Here is a 9252-nt window from a genome sequence, read left to right on the forward strand (position 1 = left end):
TTTGCCTTCTGGTGATTTGGGAACTCCCTGTCTGCCTTTGCCTGCTCTTCTCTGGTATTAAAGAATTTAAAGGCCATATTTACCAGGTCCCAGACAGAAGTCTGAAGTCCATCTTCAGCCTTTTTAAACTTTTTTCTAATGTCTGAAGCTGATTGAGTAATGAAATGCGTGGCAAGGACAGTGGCCCATGCTAGGGAGGTTGTGTCTAGGCAGGTATATTGGGTAAGGGCTTCAGTCAGGTGATTTAAAAATGCCGCTGGATTTTTATCCAGCCTTTGAGTAATTTCCCCGAGCTTATCAAAAGTAACCGCTTTGTGAGAAATTGCCTAGAGGCCAGCCAAGACACATTGAAGCATTTTATCTTCACGGGCCTGGCCTCCCCGGCCTGCCTGGGTATTTGTCTGGTAATTCCAGGCTGGTTCCTGCCTCAGGACTGCCACAGGTATGTTGGGGTCAATGAGATGAACCTGGTCTGCCTGCTGCTGGGCAGCAATTAAAACACACTCTCTTTCATCTGAGGTGAGAGTGAATGAAAGGACTACAAAAATATCATTCCATGATAAATCATAGGCTTGACAAATAGCGAATCTTTTAGAGGTAGGTGGTGGGAATTTTGGAAAAGGAACCTAAGCGCTTTTCAATTTGGGACAAGTCAGTGAGAGAGAAGGGAACATGGACACAGATGAGACCTTCAGTGCCTGCAACTTCCCGTAGGGAGCAGAGGAGGGATTAGTGTGAACATGTGTGATGACTTACAGGGGAAGAAAAAGGAGAGAGCTTGGAGCCTGGAGTTGGGGGAATGGCAGAGGGGTGATTGGGAGTTGAGGGGGTAGTGGAGGGAGGTGAGGGTGAAGGGCATCCAGAATATAGAAAAGGTCTTACTGGGTGGGGGTGTAGACAAGGAGTCAGGGAGTTCAGAGAAAGATGAGGGGGGAGTATTGTCGGAGACCTAATTAGGAGTGGTGGGTCTGTTTGAGCTGGCAAGTGTTTCTGGTTAGGAGAGTATTGGGCTAAAAGAACTTGAGCGGCATGACAGGTAGTACCGAGAGAGGAACGGGACCATAGAAGGAAGAAAACTGGGACGTAGGGGACCTCAGGACATTTGCCAGTTCACTGGCAAAAGTTACTGAGATCAGTTAAAATGTTGAAATAAAAAATACAGTCTTCTGGTCATTGAGACCCGTTATCTAGTTTATACTAGGGCTAAACCAAATTGCAATAAACAACAAGGAGTTTGGGCAGGAGATATGGCATAAGCCATGGGTTGAGAGATTAGCCAGGAGGCATCCTACAGGTGTAGATGGGTCTGGCTTGGAACTTTTTGTTTCCCATGGTGCAGGGTTCCTGGAGGAGATCGAACTAGACAGTCAGCATCCTGAGTATCCAACTGTGCCTCTGAAAAGGGGGGCAGGGGGAAGCCTGGCTTCCCAGCTCCCCCAGAAAAGGAACAGTGAGAGTTAAGTGTCTCCTAATGTCTTTGACCTTTGGAATGGGGGTAGGGGGAAGCCTGGCTTCCCAGCTCCCCCAGAAAAGGAACAGCAAGACTCAGGCATCCCTAACTGCTGTCCTTTGACCGCAGCTCTGCCATGGGCCCATGATTCAGAAATGAGATAACAGAGCCTCAAAAGAACCCAGCAGCAAGGGACAGTGGCAGAAAGAGCAGAAATAAAACTTAGGTCAGTTACTCACTCGTAGATATGGCAGATGGCAGCTGAGTGGTCCTGGTCCAAGGGAAGAGGAGATGGAGGAGAGAGGGGTGCCACACTGGCCCAAGGGTGGGCAGCAGTGCGTCAAGACACCTCTTACTCCTGCTGGGTTTCGCCACCAAATGTGAGGTTGATTTGGCGATGGAAAGAGAGAAAGAGGCAAAGGTAGAAAACATTTTCAAAGGCTTATTTCAGAGCTCCCAGGAGGGAAGGGAGAGCAGATAAAGGGACAGGAGCATCCTGAGCTCCCGGGTGAGGTTCGCGGGGGTGTCCCCAGTTGGGGCCCTGCAAAGTCACACTGTCCAGGTGAGAGGTGGAGAGTTTTGTAGTCTGGGTCTGGGGAGAGGCAGTAGCTGGGGGATTTTCCACTGTAACTTTATTGTCTGCAGGTCTGGAGCTAAGCAACAGCGCAGCATTCAAAGTTATCTGTATATCTGTAACAGGTAGTCTTCTGTACCTGGGCCTGAAGGCCACTGAAGGGGAGGAGAAGGAGGAGGGGAAGGAGGGTATGGTCTCTCGTAGCATCCTTGGAGTGTTGTCACCAGCTCTATCTCCTAGCCCACTTGTCCTGCTAACTCCCTCTTCTGACTGACATATAACCTACTTCCTATCTAAGTGAATGTTATAGAAAATCAATTTGCTTTTAGCTGAGTCTGTATCCTATAGCTGTTTCATAAGTCTCTGGCCTCTGATTCTTTGGACTCCAACCAATGGCCTGCCACAGTCCCTTTCAATCTTGGGAACCATCTGACCTGCTGACTTTGGGTTCATCTGCCTATTCAGCTTCCCGCTGAACTTAGGCTCATCACCTCTCCAATCTGCACACATATATAGAAGCTTCCACGGGCTTCAAGCCTCTCTGAACTCATATTGGCTTCCTTTTACAACAGTATGAGCCATTATCTTGATATATATATTCTATAAAAAAGAATATCCTCCCTGAATATAGAGAGCATCTCAAGAACAAATTTAATGCCTTAAAAACTAATTTCAAAAGATCTGAGGAGCTGTGGAATGACATAAAGGGCATTGTACATGAAAAAAGCAAAAGGTCATTTGAAGGCAGAAAATGCCAAAGTGGATATCAGAAGAGATTCTGAAACTTGCTCTTGAGCAGAGTAGCTAAAGCTAACGAAAGAAATAATAAGGTAAACAAGCTGAACAGAAAATTTAAAGGGCAATTAGAAAAGACAAAGCCAAGTTTGACAATGAAATACACAAAGACCTGAAATTAGAAAAGGAAAATGCATTCAGTATATCTCAAGCTGAAAGAACTGAAGAAGAAAAAATCAAGGCTATAGTTGCCGTACTGAAGGATTCCATGGTCATATTATTGAACAGTGCAGAAATAATTATTAAAATATGGAAGGAATAGGCACGCTGTACCAAATAGAATTGAACATATTCAATAATTCCAAGAGGTAGCATATAATCATGAATCAATGGGAACAAAGGCAGAAGTCCAAGCTACACTCAAGAAATTGTCAAAAAAACAAGACTCCATGAATTCAGGAAATACCAACCGAAATGTTTGAATAAGGTGATGAAGCCCTGGATGAATTCACCTATGTATGTCATGAAATTTTGAAGACAGCTACCTGTAAACAGTATCACACTTTGTGTTGGAAGATAGAAAAATCATGTGCAGATTAGAATTGTTCATATAAGGCCCAATTCAAAATTTTGGAGCCATTTTTAGAATAACCTTCACTCTAAAGTTTTTAATCCTACTGGTACAGTGTGATCTTTCTAGGTTTCCACTGCATATCTCAGATGTTAAGGATACTCTATTCTTGATGGTTGGAAATTAAGGATATTCTATTCTTGCTGGTTGGAAATTAAGTTTCTCTTCTTGCCTCTGTGAGCTTGGGAGATTGTCCAGCCTAGAAAAGTGTTGCTCATTGTTGAAATCTATCCTGTGCTTTCACAGACTAATATGCATAGGCTTCTCCTTGAGACTACTATTAAATGTTTCTGGAATTCTTTATCTGTATAGCTTCTTTCTTAAACTCATTACTTTTATCTCCCTAGATTTAACCTCTGTGACTCTCCACTTAATGTCTGTCCACATTTCAATTGGTATTTTATGAACTCGTGGAGGCTTCTTTTTTTGCCTATTCTCTGAATGCTTGGGTTTCAGTACCATTAGTTCTTGATCATATGCTAAAACTAGAAATAGCTAAACATTGATCAATTCTTTTGGGTACATACACGGTGTATATTGCTTCCATATTTTTAAAATTATTCCTCTGCTTCCCTATGCTGTACTTTATAGACATTACCTCCAGGCAGAAAGCAGGTTTATTTAATTCTCTCAAAAATCATAGTCTGTAGAGACTTTATCCAGAAAATATTTTGTTTTACCTATGTTTACCAGTTTTGTAGTTAGGTACAGTGTGAAGTCTAGTACAATCCTGTTTACACCACCGTGGGTTGATTTAGGAGTCCACCTGAGGATTTTACATAGAAGGGCAGCATGGTATCTTTCATATTTTAAATTGCCCTTCTGACTGATTTGTGGAGAACAGAATTCTGAGGTTCAGGGCATATATAGAGAGATGAATTAAAAGTTTACCAGAGTCATGAAAAAGTCTGATGATGATTTGGGTCAGTATGTTTTCATTGTTTCTATAAGAAGCAATTGGTTGATTTAAACATCTACTAATGAGGGAGAAAAAAAATCACTTGCTGATAACTTGGATGTAGTGGTTTTGAAGTATAAAAAGTTAAGAATCAAGGAGGTTTCTAAATCTTTGGCATGAGCACCTGGGCGAATGGGGATTGTGGTAGATGTATAATGGTTTGTTAGGCCTGTCAATCAGATCTTAGCAAATGAGGCCTCTGTGTGGGCATGGCTCTCTTCTGAGAATTCTGGGAAATCCATTACTTCCTCCTTGGAAGTGGGAGACTCTCTGCTCACACCCTAGGAGACATAGCAGCTGACAAGACACACGGACCCACCCTGATGCAGAGACCCCTGCCAGCGCTGAGATGTTTCCAATGCCACTAGATCCAAAGACTTTCTACCCACTGGCCTGCTATATTCAGCGTCATTGCATGTGTTTTGTGAGTCTGAAGAGGACTGTATGGATTGATATCAGATATGTGGGCTAGTCTTGGACTTATGGACTTGATCTTGACTGGGCTGGGCTGTTTGTTTAGTGTTCAATTGCTCTTGTATATAAATCTCTTTCTTATACACATATGTGTGTCCATGGATTTGTTTCTCGAGTCTACCAAGACTAACACAGGGATGTACAGATAGGAGCAGGCATAAAGGAAAGTAGAGGAATCAAACGGAGCCCCGGTTGCACAATGGTTAAACACTCAGCTGCTGCTGGAAAGTCTGCTGGCTCGCTCTAACCACTCAAAGAGAGGAAGAAGTACAAAATGCATTTGTAAAGATTTCCAGTCTTGGAAACATATGAGGCAGGTGTGTTCTGCCCTATAAGGTCACTGTGAGTAGAAATCAACTAGACCACTAATGGTTTGGCTTGGTTTGAGGAATCAAGTGTTCTCTTTTGGACAGATTAATTGTAGTGATATTATCATAAACTCAAATTTGATATGTGCATTTGAAATCTCATAAAAAGATGAATTCTGGCGTTATTTAATTTTCTTCTTTTTGTAAAATGAGTCCGTAATATCTTTAGAGGCTTTGATGTGCTGGCACTCATTGTGAATTTGCAAGTGGAGGGAAAGTGTGCTGTGTTTTCCAATTTGTTCTCAGAACCTTGTTTCTAAGGAGCACCTTGTGGGAACAATGTTCTGTGCAATGCATTTTGGTAAATTTGCTCTGGGCAATATGAAGCCAGTAAATGTTATAAGGAGTATAACATCATGTAAAATATTTTAGTGAGTTGATTTTGGCAGAAATATCTTATGAGAAGGAAGCTGGAGGTTTAAAGAATAGATGAGAGACCACTGATATAATCACTTAGACACTTAGGTGTCTGAGAGTGAGATAAGGGAAAGCAATAGGAACCAAAATAAATGTGTAGATGCAAGAAAATATATGAAAGACAAACAAAAATCACATAATCATACTTTATTTTAAAAATATAGGTGCAATGAAAACTTTAAGTTAGAAACACTCTCTGTTGGTTCCATTGAATGAAAACATACACCTGACAAGTGATATACATAAACAAAATGACTCACAGAAGGAGAGGTTAAGTAAAATGAAATAATTTATCCCAAACCACACAACTAATGTTGAATAGGAAGCTTTTTAATTCAATTAACTCGAACTCCAAATTTGTGCCTCTGTGCTACTGTATTTTAAGTAGAATAAGAAGAGGTGGTAAAACGTGGCATTATATTAGGCTATAGACCTGAATACAAAGAATATGAACAATTAAATTGTGGTCTTCATGTAACAGCAAAGTCTTCAGGAAGTCAAGGATGGAAATGAAAAATGTAAGCATCCCATTAAAGCACAAAGAAGTAATTTTTTATGAAAATATATAATATTATATGGGATATATAATGAAATACAGCATATACAGCATACATAAGATACATTAGGACACTGAAAACACAGCAAAAGCCCCATAGTCACTCAGTCTCATCCTCCAAAGAAATACTAGTAGGAAGTACTCTAAAAATATTCATGGCCTGAACACCTATGTACTAATAATCTTATGCTATTATCTTATGCCTAGTTATTGCTACAAGTTATGATTGTTGAAATAAGCCAAAATATTGAATAACAAAAGTATTGGGACAATGAGGAATATTGAATGAATTGTCTGAGACTCAGTGGTATAATGAAGGAAATTCATCTTATTGACATTGTTTGCCCTAGCAATGAAAACAAGCAATTCTGCTTCCGGTGCTAAACAGACATTGAGCATTTTCTACTTTAATCAGCAAATAATATCTTATTGAAGGCTCAACATATTACACATTGCACAAATTACTCTGGCTGTATTAAGCCCTATACCTGACCACACTTTTGTAAAAGATGATATATTATATCCATTTTATATCTTAGGAGATAGATTGAAATATAACTGATCAAAGATTCACATTCAGTTATCTGTGAAATTGAAAGTAGAATTAAGGTTTGTATGAAGTCTATGTTGCTTTACTTCACCAAAATCTTTTCCAATTTGCTTGGTGATTGCTTTAAAACAATAGTCTTCTAATGTCTTATACACATACCCTTCTATATCTATGTCAGGCAGCTTAAGGTACTATTTGCTTTATGAAGTTTTATATGAATAAGAAGAAAATAAATGATACTACCCTACTAAATAGCAAATAGTAATCTTTTAGGTATGGATTATAAATGCTATTTCTTAAGCTGTGTGTTTTGTGGCATCTTGGTTTGTTGTTCAAATGTATTCATCCAAAGAGATTTCCTGGTTACAAAAGGAACACGGAAATGGAAATGACAAGAGATCTGAGACCATTTAAAGCTTTTATAAGAGTGTCCCGTCTAAACAGAAATGATGAAATAGTGTGTCTTAAGAAGCAGCCTTCAGGATCAGTGAGTGTGTGTTGATCATATGATGAAAGACAGAACAAAAAATACCAATGGTACTATTTTCTATATATTCTGGTGTGAAAGGGAAAGACAAATACGATATTTGAACATGGAATTCTTATAACTGAAGCAATATGGATAAACAACAAGAAGATAAATTCTGTCTGGATCAGGGGAGTCTCACATGCCTAAGAAAAATAATTAAAAACAAGATATTCAAAGAGAAAGAATAAAAACTGGAAATAATATTGTCATAAAGACCTATGGTAATATACAAATACAAATTATAAACCAGCTGAAAGGTATGGGTACATGGGAATGCTATTATGATTTTAGATTCATCTCCAGAAGTGTCCCATTACCAAGCAGGAGGAAACTGGGCCTCTTCCAAGGGCAGGGCACAATCCCAATGGCAATAATAAATAATACTTCTGTTTGGGGGATCTCATTACTAGAAAATTATAGTGGAAGCGGTACAGAAATATAAGAAGTACACAGAACAGAAGAGTAATGCTAGTGGTTCAGGAACTGCCAGGGTTGCTACTAGAAGAGAGGATTAAAATAATTAAATAGCTTGGTAAGGGACCCCCAAGAGGATGAGTGTTTGCAATCACATGGCGATTGTGAATCCAAAAGAGAGAGACATGTCAATTAGTAGCATGGTAGGAAGGTCTTTCATTAGAAACAATTTAGTCCGATTAAGAGAGGAGACTGGAGGCAACTGTTAGATGTGAAAGCAGGCTGAGGACTGTGTTTAAGAGCACAGCCTAGGTTTATAGTTTGTAATTCGGGCTTCTGTTGATTTTTAGCACAAGGTTCGAAGGCTCATGTGTGTTATTGTTCCCCCTTCGTCTCTTGCCTCCTTATAGTTTTTACCCCTCTCAGTTGAACTATAAGTCCTATGTTCCTTTGTGTCAATACATTTTATGGACCATCCGTGGATTCCTGCCCACTTAAACACACCAGGTTTTAAAATTGATGTTTCAGCCTTGAGCTAGCAATCATTTTAGAAACACTGGAAGCAACCTTTTCCGTGCAAATTTATCTCCCCCTAATCCACAGGGATATCATATTTTCAGGTGTGATATAATGCATTTCTGTAACCAGAATTTCTCAGTGTTCTAATAAAAGGTAGAAGAAAAGGCATGACGACCAGTAACTCACTTTAAATGTAATATCATAGCATTGTTATTCAATTCGATGTTTCCTAGGCACCACGCTCTTCTGAATGTGAACTTTAAATGGGTCTGGCTTTGAGTTATGTGTGCTGTGAAACATAGCAAATATATATATAAGAAATCCCACAGAAATGTAAATTGAGGGACAATTTTCTTTCATTGTGGAACATCTGCCTTCTTGTAAAAGAGTGACATCATTTCTGAAAAATCCTTTATAAGTAAAAACTCTAAGAAGCAAAAATGTAGAGATGCTTTGGAAAAGCAAATGCCAAAATGAGACTTCAAAAGACCATGGAAATGACAGTGAGCCAACCATCAGTACTCAAGGTAGGGCCAAGTACTTCACTGATGCTCGTGTTGATAGCTCTTCAGTACCCTTAGGAGAAATGTTCTCTTAATCAAGAATGAACATATTCGATGTTCTTTACAAATCCAGTGCCATTTCCAGGATGTCTGGAGGGCGATTTGGTAGAACTCATCTCACAACTATAAACAACTAAGAAATGCTTTTTTAATTGCTCTTATGTGTTGGAAAAACTATTTGATTTACATCTAGGGAAATTCTCTTTTCTTTTTATTTTTCTCCTTTCTCCTGCTTTCCCCTCCCTTGCCCTCTTTATTTGAATGATCAACTTTTACTGCCTGTATGTCGTATGATGGGTGAGGGACCATTCTTCCTTTTGTTCTGATAAGCCTAGCACTAACACAGAGCTTCCCCTGCTTCTCCTTGTAGACCCACTGGGATCTGGCCTATGTGTTTATTTTGAATCATACAGAGTCCTATGTAACTTACATTTTTCTATAGCCATTGCTGGTAACCACAATCAATTATCTTAAAGCTTTTATCGAAGGAAATCTCTCTTACCATATATATATA

The sequence above is a fragment of the Echinops telfairi genome, unplaced genomic scaffold, assembly GCF_000313985.2.
Source record: "Echinops telfairi isolate 266 unplaced genomic scaffold, ASM31398v2 ScPeMD7_3533;HRSCAF=4204_0, whole genome shotgun sequence".
NCBI classification, from domain to species: Eukaryota; Metazoa; Chordata; class Mammalia; order Afrosoricida; family Tenrecidae; genus Echinops; species Echinops telfairi.